Genomic DNA, 16,276 nt, shown 5'->3' with positions numbered 1-16,276 from the left:
AAGATCATGCCAAATCGTCAACAATCAAATCCAGCTAACTGAGTTAGCGACGTACGAAGAACGGACCCCTGGTTTCCTTTATTAGTTTTTATTATAGCTTGTGTTCTGTTCAGTCTTTGCTTTGTTTTCTATCTTGGGTTTGCTATTTATGGTTATTTTGGCTCTGTAGTTGTCCATCTTAATTTCTGGCCCATCAGCCTCTCAGTCACTACTCTGTCACTTCCCTTCCCCTGATTAGCTCCACCCATTCCAGTAATTAGTTTCACTCCATTCACCTGATCACTCCCTTACTTATACCTGCCTCTGCCCCCTGCAATCTGCCACATCATTGTTTGTTTTTGCCATGTCCATGGGTGAGTTTTGCCAGCATTCCCTGTACTGTGTTTTTCCTCCCTTATCAAATTGCCTGCTTTTTTGCCTTGGACTGTTTTTTACCACAAGCTTTGTTTTTGTCCTGCCCTTCATTTTTGCCTGCCTGTCTTGGTTTCTGCTCACATCTGTTTTTGGAAAAATAAACCTTCTTTAACCTAACCTCTGCTTGTCTGGTTGAATACTGGGTCCCTCTGTCTCTGGTTCCTGACAATTCCAGCGCAGAACTCTCAAGAAGTCTTCATTGGTCTCACCCACTGCAGCACTTCTGTCTCATATTTCATCGAGCCGCATAAACTGCCACATGAGGGCTGCAAGAAGAGAATAAAATAATTTTCTTCTTGCAGCCCTGGGATAAAAAACAATGGTCTTGTGGAGTATGTATTGACCAGAAGCTCTGGATGCTTTATTCTATAGGGGTTTGTAACCTTGCTCCTATTTTCCAACTAATCTCCCCTCTTCAATAAAAACATGTCATAAAAGTCAGAAATAAGTCCCTAAAATCTCTGATAGTAAAAATAGTTTTTCATAACTTTTAGGGATTTTAATCAGATTAAATTATATTTGATGCTGTTCCCCAATAAATAGTGTGTAGTTTAGCAACATATGTGACAGATTAGTAGTTTGTGTTTGCCTTATTGTTTTTGTTTATCAATACAGAGTGAACATTAGTTGGCCCATATTGGACCTGATATTTCCCACAGCCTCAAAGAAATTGCTAGATTGCATTGATTATTCCAAAAAAAACTTAAATCTCTTTTTCATAATGTGTAGTTTTTAAAGTATCTGATATCTGCTACACTGAAACGACACAGCTGTTGAAATTCAACTACACTGCCAAACTCTTCCCTCAGAAAGAGAGAAATGCTATATAATGTCTGGTTGTTTAGAGAATGCCATCCACATGCCTATTGTTTTCTTTTTGCGTCTATTGTTTTTTTTGTAGTCACCAAAGAAGACAAAAAAAAAACAGAACCAAAAAAATAATAATAATCTGTTATTCCTTCAGAGCTAATGGGAGAACCAGGGGCCTTTCTGTGTGGAGTTTGCATTTTCTCCCCATGTCTGCGTAGGTTTCCTCCGGGCGATCCTGTTTCCCCTACCGCTAAAGACATGATGGTCAGGTCGGCCATTAGCGGCGGCGCGCTCAGTCGCAGCAGCTCAGGCTAACCCTCCATCTGATCTACGAAAATTTGTTGTATGTACAAAATAGAATGTAAAATAAAAGCATCTTATCTTATCTCAAAGTTACTTCTTAGAAATGTTCTTTTGTTGTGTAAAATGTGCAAATTATCAAGCATAAATTCAGGGTAGTTCAGGTACCCCAACAGGGTAAAACTTTATCCCATATACACACATTGCTTTGTCCTGTCATCCAAATGATTGCGTCTATTAGATTTTTTTTTTTGTTTAGACAATTGATTTTCCAATGACACGGGATGGACAGTGGGGGCAGTACTGTTGTTTTGCAGCAAGAAGTTCCTGGGTTCAAATCCTGGCCTGTTGTCCTTCTGAATGAAGTTTGCATGTCGTCCCTGTGCATGCGTGGGTTCTCTCTGGCAGTCCATTGGGAGTGTCTGCCTGCGCTCTTTTCATTGAAATTATCCATTTCTTTCTTCGTCCTTCCTCCTTCGGTAAACGACAGAAACGTACATCCAACGATTTGGAATGCCTCTCTGTGCAACCGGGAGCACAACAAGTCGTAGGCATTGTTTAGATTCCAAAAATAAACTAACTAAAAGTACGCTCTAAATCACCCGTTTTGTCATGTAGTAGACGAGAACAGTACTGTTTGTGTCTACACGCCGGACCTGGACGTAGCGCTGACGTCACGAGTGAACTACCCTATTGGCTGATTGTGTCATGTGATGTAAACAAAATGACCACTACTTCGTTTGCTTCGTTAGCTTAGCTAGCTTTAAGGCTGTGTCCACTGCAAGTGCTGAGAGGTGTTTCTCGTCCCTCCGTCGTATCAAGACCTATCTGAGATCAACAACGACCCAGAAAAGACTAAATAGCTTGATGTGCGCCCACACACACAGGGATCTTTTGACCACAGTGGATGCTTTGAGGATAGGACTTCATCCAGCATAATGGCAGGCGGAGACACTTTTTCGGGAATATTTAGAGCAGGGGTGAGTTTGACTTTTATTTTTAAAGTATTTTTATTCTGTAAATGTTGTGTTAGCTGTAATATAATGATTGTAAGTGGAAATAAATACGGGGCGTGTGTGCTGGAACGTCAGAAAAAAAAGACTGATGGGGCCCGACCAATTTGAAATGCGTTCCGCGGTCCATGTCTCTGGGTACTCCAATTTCTTCCCACAGACCAAAAACAAAACAACCTTAACTGGGCTCTCCGAATTGCCATTAGGGATGAGTGTGCATGGTTGTTAGTCCTGTGTTTTTCTGTGCTGCCCTGTGATGGACTGGCGACTTCTCCAGGGTGTACCCCGCCTCTTGTCCAATGGCATGCCCAACCCCCACAACCCTGCATGGATAAGCATCTATAAATCAAAGGATGGATGAATGGATGGATGTTCCAATGACCCAAACTCTGGTCATTCTTTCTGGAGTTCAATGTGTTTTGTGAGAAAGCTCACAAATATTGGGTACAGAATGAAAACATTAGGTCCATTTGATTATATTTACCCAAGATGAATTTTCTGTTTCTTTGCAGTGGCAACATCATCAAGTCAGCTTTTAATTTGCCATTACTATAAGAAAATAAAGCAAAAACTGGACTTTTCAAAACGTTCCTGTTTTTACATTTACATTTTCAAATGTTGTGCTGTTAGGCTGCAGATTGTTTTCCTCACAGCAGCAGCAGATGGCCTCGTCACTGACTCTGCACACAAACCTTGTATGCCTGTAGCAGATTGGATATCAGAAGTCTCGGAAAACTGTTTAATCTGGCTGATAGCAGTAACCGCATTTTGCTTACATTTAGGGATCATTAACTTGGGAGAATGTTTAATAAAGTTATCTCTACAGCTGTATTCAGACAGCAGAAACCTGGAGGGATAGCACTCAGTAGTGTTTGTTTTTAAAATGTATTTACAGAATAAAGCAGTTATCAAATGAAGTATCGCAAACATTATTCAGAGTAACATGAACTGGTTCTTTTTTTTTTTAGATAGACATTTTGTTAAAATCATTTATTTTTTCATTCTAGGGGTATGTTTTAACTGTTAAATGTGAAAGTGATTTCCCGGTCATGAATGCAATTTCCCCTTCACCTTGTTGAAAACCAGCAGTGGAGCTGACAGAAGCAGCTCCTTCCTGCTGTGCGCAGTCAGCCATCATGTGTTCATGAAGACTCAGGGCCCCTCGGCTCAGCATGGGGCCCCTCTCAGCTGGAGGAGGGGACGGGATGGGCAGCAGCAGCTCAAAAACTCAGTGGGTCCAGGGTCCTTGGGTCTCAGCAGGGTTCGGATGTAAGGAACCAGGCCTCAGAGCTGTGAGCTGAATTAATGACATGGTCTTACCTGAGAGAGATCATGAGTTATTGATCAGCATCTACCAAGGGGAATTATTGTAAATGAGGTCAGACGTCAGAGTTGAGCACAGATCCATCAAGGGCTGAACAGCTGAGCTTCTTAAATTAGACAAATTCATACATTCTTGTCTTCAATTATTAATTTGTTTGTTCATTCAGTCATTGAAACATCATAGCTCCGCCTTATCTTAGAGACCTTTTAAAATTCCAGTCAGTGTTGAGAAGTCTACGTTCAAATAATCAACTATACAATTTACCTCTTCAAATTAAATCTGCCCACAGCCTGGATCATTTTAAATCACCTCTTAAAACTTATTTTTATTCTTTGGCTTTTATTTGAAGCAGTGTTTCCCATTCTGTTTTGTTGATTGTTGTTGTCTTTTTGTAAAACACTTTGGTGCAGTTTTATACCTGTTTTTAAAGTGCTATATAAATAAATTTGACATTGACATTGATCCATTTATTCATTCAAGTGTTTGTTTTTTTCACTCACTTATTAATCTGTTGACTAATTCACTTATTCTTTACAGTAATCTATTTGTTCCAAGCATTTCATTCATTCAATCGTTTAAACACTGCAGAGGATAGACAGAAGCCTAAAGTCAGGTGTTTTTGAATGGAGTTCGGTATAACCAACAGTCTTTTTATGTTTTCAAGCTTGCCCTAGAATTTCTTCCTCAGACTAATTATCTGTGATTAAATCATTAACATCCGACTGTCACTTTATTTAATGCAACATTTCATACATCTCCTCTCTAATCGCCTGTTCAGCTCACAGATCTACATCTCAATTAGGCTGAAATGCAGCCGTAATTGGCTTGAATTAATTACCGGGTCATGTGGACATTAATTACTGGAAATGAAGCAGAGCTGATGTTTCTTAATGACCTTAAAAGTTGGCTTCATTAAGAAAAAAGAATTTAAATTATCTGAGCTTTAACATAGAGATCAGAGGTTCTGCTGTTTCGTTGGGTTTTTTGTTTGTTTCTTTTTAACAGGATCCAGTGCAGAAAAACACAATGATTGCTTAAATCAGTTTCTACTGCAAACAGATTTGAAAATATGTGAAATAAACAAAGGAAACAAATTAATCCACCAGAACCACCCGGATGTAGAGACAGACCAGGCAATCAGGTAAATCATAGATTTTCTTTAAATTATAGGGATACATAAAATACTAAATATTTTAGGACATCATCTTTTCTTCTTCTTCTTCTTTTGATTTAGTCCCTAGGTTCATTTTTCATTGTTGGGTTTTTCTGTTGCCGTCACCCTGGTCCCATGTTTATGTTTTCATTATTAAATCTCCTTGTCACGATGCTCCTCCTGGTGTTGTGCTTACATCAATTATCACAAGATTAAAACTTTAGGCCTAAAGGGTTAAAGCCACAAAATGTATAGCCAAAAATTAAAGGAAATTTATATTTTTATATTTAGAATACAAGTGATATTCATTCATTTTCTATCATATATATATATATATATATATATATATATATATATATATATATATATATATATATATATATATATATATATATATATATATATATAATTTAAATATGAGATATTCATAAAAAACATGTAAAGAACTGAGAATATCTGAGGACAAAACATACAAAGAATAGCATGGATGAGTACATCTATAGACACACATATGCACAGTAAGAACATGCAAACCACATGCAGAAAGACCCCAGGTTCAACCAAGAGCTGGAACCCCAGACGTCCTTGCTGCATGGCAACATATAACTAGTGGAAGATGTTTTAAAATTAAGCAAAAAAAAATAAAAATAATAATACCTGTAGTAACAAGAAAAAAACAATTATAGTATATATCTTATGATGTTTTGGTTTTCATTTGTGTTTTGATCTTGATCCAATCCTCAAGATCAGTCTTAATCTTTCTCTCCTTGGTTTGCAGTTTTTTTGAGTCTAGTTCAGCATCATTTGTGTTTATTATTCACCTTCCCTCTATCTGTTTGCTCCCCATCCACAGCTATTCCTAAAGTCCTGTTTAGTTAATCTGCATTTAATGTCATTCTCCGCCCTTTCCTCATATAAGCTCACTGGTTTTCATCGTACTTTGCTGGTTTTGGTAATTGCCTGTGCCCCATGTCTTGTACTTGTTTAAAATATGTACGTTTTCTGTTTCTATTATTAAACCTCTGCCATGCTCATCCCAAGTTCCTTTCTGTGTTTTAGTCCTACTCTCAACATGAAAATATAGAGACAAAATTTCAATATATGTGTATGAATCAAGTAATATATTTTAATATTCTGCTGCTGTGCTGTAAACCACTAAATGTTTTTTTTTTTTGGCTGAAATACACATCGGCGCTGCTTGTTAAGTCTGAGCCATGCGGAGCCCTCAGGTCTTCAGAGACCTGCTTACTCAGCGTTTCCAGGACCAGCATTTAGTATATGCTCCTCGTTTATGGAAAATATATCCCAGAAAACCTGAAATGTGCAGAAATTGATGGTTTCTTTAAATCAGGACTTTTTTTTTTTTTTATTCACAGCAGCTTTGATCAAATAATCTGACTAATTACCAATTTAAAACACCTGTTTTATGCATTGCTTCCTTTTCTCTTTGTCTTTCCTTCCCTGTCATGTGAAGCACTTTGAATCGCCTGGTGGGTTAATTGGTGTTATAGAAATAAACTTGCCTTCCTCATAAGAATAAAGTTAGGTAGGTAAAATGAACCAAACATAATAATTAATTTAATTTAAAAACTAATAAAATTATACAAACAGTAATCTTCAAACCTAGGTTTTAACCAAATCAAGCTGAACAGGCCTGACTGGTGTCTGCCCGGTCAGGGACTCACTACAGATCTGCTCGTCTGTGCTTAGGAGGACTTCGGCTGCAGTGTTTTGGGTCGTTCTGACTACCAGGTGCAGATGAAGGTAAAGAAACAGCAGTCCTTCGTTTCTCATCAGCCGGAGCAGAACAGACGCAGCAGATGTATGAAGACGTTGTTTGATGCCTCTCTGCAGGTTGCAGCGCCAACAGCTCGTCGTCTGATGGTTTTTAGGAGTTCCTCCTCCCTGCTGCTTCACATCAGAGCTCCTAACAGGCTGCACAGCCAATCCTCCACCTGGGAAATATCACTCTGATAAATGAGTTCACCCGTCAGCCTCTTTAAAGCTGCTGATTACAGACTGTTTGCTCTGATATGAAGTGGCTTCACAAACACTGAAGGGACTCGGAGATAATCAGATGGAGACGATTGAATTATACTGATTAATAATGAATTCCGATCAAACAGGAGCAAAGAGCTGCAGGAGTTCAAATTCAAGTATATTCATGAAAAGCATGGTTTAGTAAATGCTGCATGAGTCGTGCTGATCATTCAAAACACCTCAGGAGAATCTTTCCAACACATAAATGGAGATGTGAGATTTTTGGGAACTTTTGGATGCATTCTTGTTCCAAACATGTCTGAATTAGAACCTGGTTTAGAACCATTTCTCTAAAAGTTGCGGGACAGTAGCTCCCATCGACTAGACTTGGACACCCCTTGTCATGATGCTGGGATGTTGTGTTAGTTATCCCTCTCACCTGTATTGAGCATTTTCCGTTGATTCCCTGTTGTATTTAAGTTCCAGGGTTTTTTTTCCACCTGTATTGCGTCATTTGTTTTCATACCCTGTATTCCTTAGCTGTTTCCATTGTCTGTTTTCCCCTGTTTCCGTGCTCTGTTTTTGATCCCTGTGCTATGTTGTTTATTTCTTGGTTTTACTCCATTAGACATTATTTCCACTACACGCCTGCTGATGTCTTGCTGCCACTTTGGTCCTTCCTCACAACTCCTGAAACACTTGTTTTTTATCATCCAGTGATATTGACAGTAAAAACTATTATGTACCATTAAAAAACAAAAAAATAATTATTTCTGTAACAGAGATTCTGAAGTTTTATGTGTTTTTCATTAGCAATTAGGTTATATTATTAAAAAAAGAGATCAGTTTATAAATCAGTTTATAAAAATGTAAAATTAAACTGACAAATGTTTTATATAAATATACATATATAAAGAAACAACACAAAATGAATACGTTTAATTTATCTACTGATGTCAATGTGAAATGTAGAAATTTAACAAAAGATGTGGAGAGGAAAACAAAACATATTGGGATTTTTGGAAGGTTTTAGACTTTTTTCCATTTAATTTTCTTGCAACCGTGTTTGCTTCTGGGTTGAAATTATTTCATTGTTTTAGTGTAAGATTTCCTCTGTTTTTGTAACTTTACTGTTCTTCTCATGAGTGAAGATGAGGGCTCAACTGAGCCAATATGTTTTAGATTACAGATATTTTTGTAAACTGGTTATTGTTAGGCTACACTAAGCTGCTTATTTTCCTTTCGTGTGGACAAGTATGTTAAATTGCATCTTTAAAAAATCATAATTTATGACTCTGGTCATTTGCATTTGCAGCCTTCTGCATCCTTCTGACACACAAACAGGCCTTGACTAATCAGCATGTCACCATATTATTGCTGCATGACAACTTCCAGCCAAGCCATCCACTTTTCTGCTGCTCCCATCAGCAGAACTGATGGGACGGCTAGTTTTGTTTATGTTTTGTTCTAATACCACAAGCTCGGAGGCAGAGCTACTGGGTTTATCTGCTCGGCTGGGCGCCAAAGCAACTTCGTAACAGAGTTGTGTTTATTTATTTTTGGTGAAGTAAAGGAAATAAGCTCTGAAAGAGAGAACTGGGTCACCGCCTCGCTGCGTTGTGTGATTGTTGAGAGTATCGCTTCAGCAGCTTTACCTCCACGCTGTCAGCGCAGCAGCAGGAGACAAAAAACATCCTCTGAAATCTGACAGGTGCAGAGAGCTGAGACGCTGAAGAGCTGTGCTTCATTCATATGTTATTTTACTTTAATCTAATTACAGACCTGGACTCAGACTCTGTAAAAAGGGTGTGAACAAGTAAGAAAATCATAGAACTGATGAAAAACTGATCCTCAAATAAAGAGGAAGTGGTTATTGAATTCCTTCCTCCACAGAACATTTATAAATGCTGCTTTAAACCTTTCAGGAAAGAAAAAAAAAACATTACCTTGTCCAGGTCTCTGGTGAATCAGTCAGTGAACGCACCAGGAAACTGACTGGGTTACCAACCAGGAAGCCAAATCAGGAGGATTAACAACAATGGGAACCTGTCAAATAACCAACCAGAAAATCTAACCATGACAACCAGCCAAAGAAAAAAGTAAAGAGAATCAGTCCTGGGGACCAACCTGAAGGATCAGCCAGACAACCAACCATCTCAGCCAACCATTTGAACTAACCAGGGAACCAGTCAAGAGAACCAGACCCAGGGATCACCCAGACCACATCTAGATCGACATGTGCTGAAATTTAAACGGACTTAACATCACTCTAAATAACAGTCTGTGTGATGTAATATCATCTTTACAAGAAATGCTTTGAGAGGATTTGTGAACACGTACAAAATCTCAGTGACAGATATGAAAAGGTTGTTTTCTTCATAATCAATCCTCTTTCAAGTCTAGCACCATCTGACAGACTGACAGGTGAAAACTGGGCGAGGTTTTAATAAAGTGAGCATGAACTGGAGCTGTGTGTCTGCAGGTTCGTTTCTCTGCTCTGATCTCTGCTGCCAGCACACTGAGTGATCCTGGCTGACATTTACGTTTCACAAGCCCAAAGACACAATCCTTACAAATGTCAGAGAATCTGTTCATCAGCAGAGCAGGAAACATTGTTGGCCTCTTGACGGCCTGCAGGCAGCAAAGCCGATTGTCGAGGAACCGTTTGAAGCTCTCTGGTGATGGAGAATCACTGCTAACGTCAGGACACATTTAACTGGCGGCCGTAGTCTCTTCTGTGTACAATTTGTTGATTTTCACTTCTCATCTGGTCCAATAGAGTTGTTCAAAGAAGGTCCTGATTGAGTGAAATGACTTCTAAGTTTCTCAGTAGTAGCTCTTAAAACAGCGGGCTGAAATTGTCTTATGGTCAAGTAATGGCAGAACCCGTGAAATAAATTAACTCTGCAGCCAGCTGTACTATTTCCATTGAGGAAAATCAATTATTGTATAATTAGACCACGTAACCAGCAGAGCTGAAACTAAAAGGATTTAAATATAGGCATCAGTCCAGAGGCTGAGAGGCTTTAGTGAACCAGATGGAGAAAAGTCAAATCGTTTCTCAAAGGCAGGATGATAATCAAAGATTAAAGAGTAAATGGAAACTTAATCAGGAGAACCAAGCTGAGGACCTACCCAGGGGACAGAACCAAAGGAACTAACCACTGAACCAACCAGGACGAACAACAGGAAAACAAACTATGACACTGATTGGGAAAATCAACCCTTGAACCAACCAAGAGAGTCAAAAATGGGAACTGACCACAGACCCAACCAGAGAACTAATCAGGAACTGACTCAGGAGAACCAACCATGGAGCTGATGAAGGAACCAAGAAGAACCAGCCATTGAACCAGCAACTGGAATTAAGCGGCCTTGCTAACCAGGGAACCAACTAAGGGAACAAGCCCAGGAAAAAACAACAACCTGGGAACCATCCAAGAACCCAACCAGTAGAATGAAGCAGAGAACCAATCAGGGGAACAATCTAGATTGAAACAATACTAGAAGGATTAATCCCAACAACTGAATATAGAACCGGACAGAGAAAAAAGAAGGGGAATCAACCAGTTTATAAAATGCTTAGAACTGCCTTACATCCAATACATTTATCATTATTTAACCTCTTACTACATGAAAACTTTAGACCAATTATAGGCTTTTAGACACCTGAAAAAAGGCTGAAAAGATCCGTTTTCTTCAAACATATATGTTTGATCAATTGTCAACATCATTTACAGATCTGTCAAGAGAAATAAAAATATGTATTCGGGTATTTTGAGAAATACTATGTTTAGACTAAAATTATCGGCACTTAAGAGGCTAAAGTAAAAAGATATTGTCCTTACTTCTGGTCCTTGTTTTCTATTTTACAGACTGGAAGTTGGTTTTTATGTTGGTTCCTGCTCAGTCTCGCCTGATAAAGTTAATGATGGGATCCCATTAATATTCATGAGTCTTCCTTACTTAGCGTTTCATCTCTCAGTGAATGAATAAAAAGCAGAAATCATGTGCTTTCAGTTACTAAAACACCTGCTCTTGTGTTTTTATGATTTTACCCAAAGCTGAACTCAAACCCTATTTCTGTTAGTAATGTCTTCCCTCAGAACTGGAGGTAGATTATTGATGATGGTCACAGAGAGATGTCCTAAATGCTTGAAAAGTTCAGACTTGTTTGTGTGTTCGTGGCCAGTTGAGTTGCCTGCTGCAGGCTGTTTGATTTCTAAATATCCCACGTTAAACATTTCCCGTCAGGCGGACGGCAGGATCAGCCAGGCTTCAGTGGGTTCTGCCAGAAATAACAGATGGCCGGTCCAGGCCTGGCCCGAGGTGGACTATGAGATAAAACTAATGTCCAGCTGATAGAAAATCTGTCTTGATTCCTGCGTGGCTGAAGTGAACATTTTAAAGAGAAAATCAGTCTGAAGTAAACTTTTCCACTTGATAGCTACATGATTCTCATCCTTTTTTCAAACAGTGTTATTTCTGTAGAAATATCAGTCCCGCAGGCGTTGGATAGTTCTGATACACCTTTTCGGAACATTGTTGATGTCATTTATTCACTGTATGCTAGCCTAAATTAAGTTATTTTAATTAAAAATCTACAAATGCATCAACTATGACCTATAAACTGTGAGGCTTGTTTTTAGGAACATAAAAATTAGTCTTAATTTGTAAATGCTGCACAAGAAAGAGCTGGTAATGATGTGAAAAAATTAAATTACATATTGGGAATATTACATATTTCTTACTATTATGAATTGTAAGGAATGGGAACATCAGAAAAAAGATCAATCTTAAAGATTATAACTTTATGTGGGATTGGTTTATGAGATAAACATTTAAATATCATAATTTTAAACTGTCAACATTACAATAAAACTAAATGGAAATGTGAAATATTTTCATTTTTTTTTATTATTATTTCAAGATAGCCCCAAAAAGTTTTAGGATTGTGACTCAGTCTGTCAGGACAGCTTACACAATACAGATGTGCTTTGAAAGCCCAACTGAATATTTGAGGCAGATTAAACTTTTGGGATAATAATGTTTATTTTTCTTAGATTTATGAAGTATGTCCTTATTATTTCGAAGCCTTTGTATTTCACGCCATCATGTTTGGACTGATTCCCATAATAAAGACTAGTATCCACTTTACTTTCATACTTTAAACACATTTGTGAAGTTTAATTGCTTATCTTCAATCAGAGAGACTACATCTCACAAGTAGGACATTTCTGCTCTATTTTTAAACTTTTCTCGAGATTCCTTAAAATCAGAGAAATTTTTAATGTTTGTGAAAATCTAGTCTTGACTCACCCATCAATCCAGACCTCCTACTCTCACCTAAAAATAGGAAGACTGTAGATTCCATCTTCGTATTGACAGGCCCTGTTGTTTTTATCATGATCCAACACAGTGATCGGGTGGCCATGCACGAGTTATCGTGTGTATTTAGATTTGCAAGGCTATATCACAACCACAAGTTTCAATGTGTGCTGTAGGTTTGTTGTGTTTTAAAGGTCTACATAATTATGAATTAGATTTTTTACAAATAAGAATCGGAAAAATGTGGTTGGCTTTTGCATCCATCCCTCTTATTGCTACACTTGACTGAACAACCTTGTGCTGCAAATACAGCTAAAAGACTTTGTGGGTATGTCTCTACCAGCTATGTACATATGTAGACTGAAACTTTTGCCCTTTTCCTCTTTGTAAAACAGCTCAAGGTCATTCAAACTGGATGATGAACATCTGTGAACATAATTTTTCAAGTCTAAAAACAGATTCTCAGTTGGATTTAGGTGTGGACGTTGACAGAGCCATTCTAAGAAGGTAATATATGTGGCCTATTGGCTTTCTTTCGGCAGTGTGCAGAGCAGCTTGAGTGATTTTCTGCAGGTGTTGCCCCAGACTTCTCCACAACCTTCTCCCTGATCTGTCCTATGTGTTGGTCCCTGGTCTTCAAAATGGTGTTTATGTCACTAATGTTCTACAAATAACCACCAAGGCCTTCGCAGAACAGCTGGATTTAAATTACACACAGGTCTCTATTTACCAACCAGGTGAATTTAGAAAGCCATTGGTTGCACTGGATTTTATTTAGGTCTATCGGGATAAAGGGGATGAATACAACTGCTTTCCACAGTTTTCCAACTTTTATATGCAAATCAACACATATGTTTTCTCCCACTACTTGTGCTGGTCTGTGACATAAAACTGAACCAAATACGTTGAAGTTTGTACTTATAACAAAATGAGAAAAAAGTCTTAGCCGCATGTCAACACTAGCCACTTTGTCATATATTTTTGAAATCATGCTGTCTGTTTCTGTTGTCTCAATGACCCTTAAACCTCTCTGGGTTTTGGGGGGGTTTATTCATAGCAATTTATCTCATATTTGCACCTTTCCTTATACAACATTTTTCTGCCCTCCAAGTTTTTTCCCCCCACCAGCTATCTATTATGCTTTTCAGTGTATTCAAAGGTTTCCTGGATGTCTGGAGGTAGGTTGAAACAAAAGCTTTGTTCCTGTCCCCCCTGGTGGCTGATCAGAAGTCTGACCACGACCTGAACGCTACATAAAATCCAAATAATGGGTGAACAGACACACACTGGGTGGAGGGGGCTCACAATGACCTTCCTGCTGCAGCTCTGCAGGAGAATAAATAAAAGTAGAAACAGTTAAACAGCTGCTGCCTTCTTGTAAAGTCTGTGTCGCAGAAGGAGCAGCACCGGGAGGACTTGAGGAGTTTCACTTGCTCAGCCGTGAAATGGAAATTAGAGGCGGTTGTAGCAGCAGAGCTGGCCGGGTGGGGGAGGGGGTCAGCGGGAGGGGAGCTACCGACACTGCTGCAACTTTTCCTGGGAGCTTTACAGCCGAACTCCGGTCAATGTTTACTCAAACAAATCCAATTTTAGCTCAACTGTGTTGTTGTTCGTGGCCAAACTGAGGACGCCAGCTTTAACAGAGTCGGGTTCCTCTGTCCATGGTGCTGCTTTCTGCTGTTTCGCCCCTCGTCGTGCCTTTAAACATACTTTAAAACTCCCACAATGATCACATAACTGCGTATAAGCAGCCTAGTTATTTCACCGAGGTTTAATTCTCCGTATCAAAGTTGGTTCCGTCGACTAAAACTACGAACTCAAGCAATAACTGCCATTTCTGCTTCTCATCAACTCTCCGATCACATACTCCAGCGTGAAGGACCGCCTCTTTGTTGTCTCTCGGCTGCTCATTGGCTGCCCTCCGTGTCTCTCTGTAGTCACAACTCCCGATTGGCTCAGCGCCTCCACCTCTTTCCGTTGTTGACCAATCATTGCTGAGACGAGGTGGGAAGAGGAAGAAGGAGGCGATGGGGTTCAGGCAGGGAGAAATGGAGGAAAACAGGGAGGATTTCTGTGAACCAACAGAATCATTTGACCTCTTTGTGTCTCCAGAGCAGATTGCTTTTAAAAAAGAAGGACTTATTTGGAGGCTTTTAAAAGTCAAGCTGACATGTCTTATTTTCTGTTTTTTGCACTCCCCTGTCCTCTATCAAGAAGTTGTGTCTGTTAATGTTCATGCTGCCATTTTCAAACATGCTGTTACAGTGTGGTTATGATCCATGTTGGAGTGTGAATAAACGACTAAAATGTTTAAAAGTTCAAAAGCAAAGCAGTTTTTCCTCGACAAACAGGATCAACCAACCATCTGTTTACTAAAACATAACAAACTGAACAGAATTGTGCTTCTATGTTTTGAGTACAATAAAATTGATCTCAAGGATCAATCATACTGAAGGTCATATATTCCAAATGTTTATTTGTTTGTGTATTTTACTGAGCTTTGATGCAATAGACCAACAAAAAGTAGTGCATTTGTGTGAATTTAATTTCAGATTATATACAGTTTTAACTTGTTTTACAAACTGAAATAAATATGAAATTATATTTATTCTCTTCTACTGTGTACTATGGAGGCCTCAGAGGTTTATTAGAGAACATCAGTGAACAACCAGCATCGTAAAGACATAGTAACTCAGCACACAGGTCAGAGAGAAAGTTCTGGAGAAGTTTAAATCAGTGTTAGTTTCTGAAATAATATCCCATCCCCTAAGCATCAAACAGAAGAAGAAGAAGAAGCTCTGATCAAATGAGACTAAAGCTGAACTTTTTGGCCTACATGCAGAACATTCTGTTTGGACACCAGGTCACCCTGAACACATTAACTACTCAGTGAAACATGGTGGTGGCAGCATCATGGTTTTGTTCAGTATAGACAAGGAAACTGGTCAGAGTTAATGGGAAGATGGATGAAGCTAAATATAAGACAATCCTGGACAGAGGGCAGAAGTTTAACAGGACAGAAATCCTATTAGAGGTACAATTGAAGAGTTTAGATCAAAGTGTATTGATGTGTAAAAATGGCCAAGTCAAAGCTCAAAGTCATATCCACCTGATACTCTGTGGCAAGCCTTGTAAAATGCTCTTGTCAGAGGCTCTTCACCCAATACAGTTGAGCTTGAGTCATTTTGCAAAGTGAAATGGGCATAAATATTCATCTAGCTGTATAAAGCTGCTACAGACACATTAGCAGTGGACACCCTTGGGTCGAAGTAAAGGGACTTTTTAGAGATTTCTGTTTTCACTAAATGTTTGAAAGTACATATGCTTTTTTTTTCTTCCATTTTACAATCCTGCTGTACATTGTGTTCATATATCACTAACACAAGACAATAATTGGGATTAATTTAAATTAGAGGTTGTAAATGAACAAAATTCTTGCAAAGCACTGTAGAATGGAATCCTTTAAACAGAAATTTGAAATGCTAATTTATAATAAAGCTCTTTGAAAACAAACATATGTTTAGGAAAAATAAACAAAATACCACTTTTATACAGGTACAACATAAACTATAATTTCAAACATCATGAAGTTTATTACCTGGATGTATTACACCGAATGTGAGCTGGAGTCTTCAATGTACATTGCACATGAGAAGAGAGCAGAAGGTCACCCAGAAAGGCTCCGTTTTGCTTCATATTGCATGACCGTGCCTCCATGTAATTTCCATCTTCCTGTTTAAAGCATATTTGGGCATAGGCTACTGCGTGAACTACAAGATGAGAAAAACAAACCACAGTTACGTTTCTTTGAGTCACAGATAAATGAAAGTTCAATTAGACAATCTAAAAGCAGCTCAGAAAAGAGGCTTTTTGTTTTTCAATTTGATGTGTTGAAAAAAGAAAGATGGGGTAGTGTGAGAATTTCAGTTTTTATTGGAAACCAAACTGTTTTCA

General features: G+C 38.6%; 1 long non-coding RNA gene across 1 annotated transcript; it reads left to right on the top strand.

Moving 5' to 3' along the window:
- Positions 1-6,500: 6,500 nt before the first annotated feature.
- Positions 6,501-6,991, top strand: LOC110366726. Its single transcript, XR_002426926.2, has 3 exons — positions 6,501-6,560; positions 6,725-6,778; positions 6,869-6,991. It is a non-coding gene; the product is annotated as an uncharacterized LOC110366726 (long non-coding RNA).
- Positions 6,992-16,276: the final 9,285 nt, after the last annotated feature.

Source organism: Fundulus heteroclitus, chromosome 17 (assembly GCF_011125445.2).
Source record: "Fundulus heteroclitus isolate FHET01 chromosome 17, MU-UCD_Fhet_4.1, whole genome shotgun sequence".
In the NCBI taxonomy this organism is placed as follows: domain Eukaryota; kingdom Metazoa; phylum Chordata; class Actinopteri; order Cyprinodontiformes; family Fundulidae; genus Fundulus; species Fundulus heteroclitus.
The sequence above is the reverse complement of the archived record's forward strand: the minus strand, read 5'-3'. Positions and strand labels throughout refer to the sequence as shown.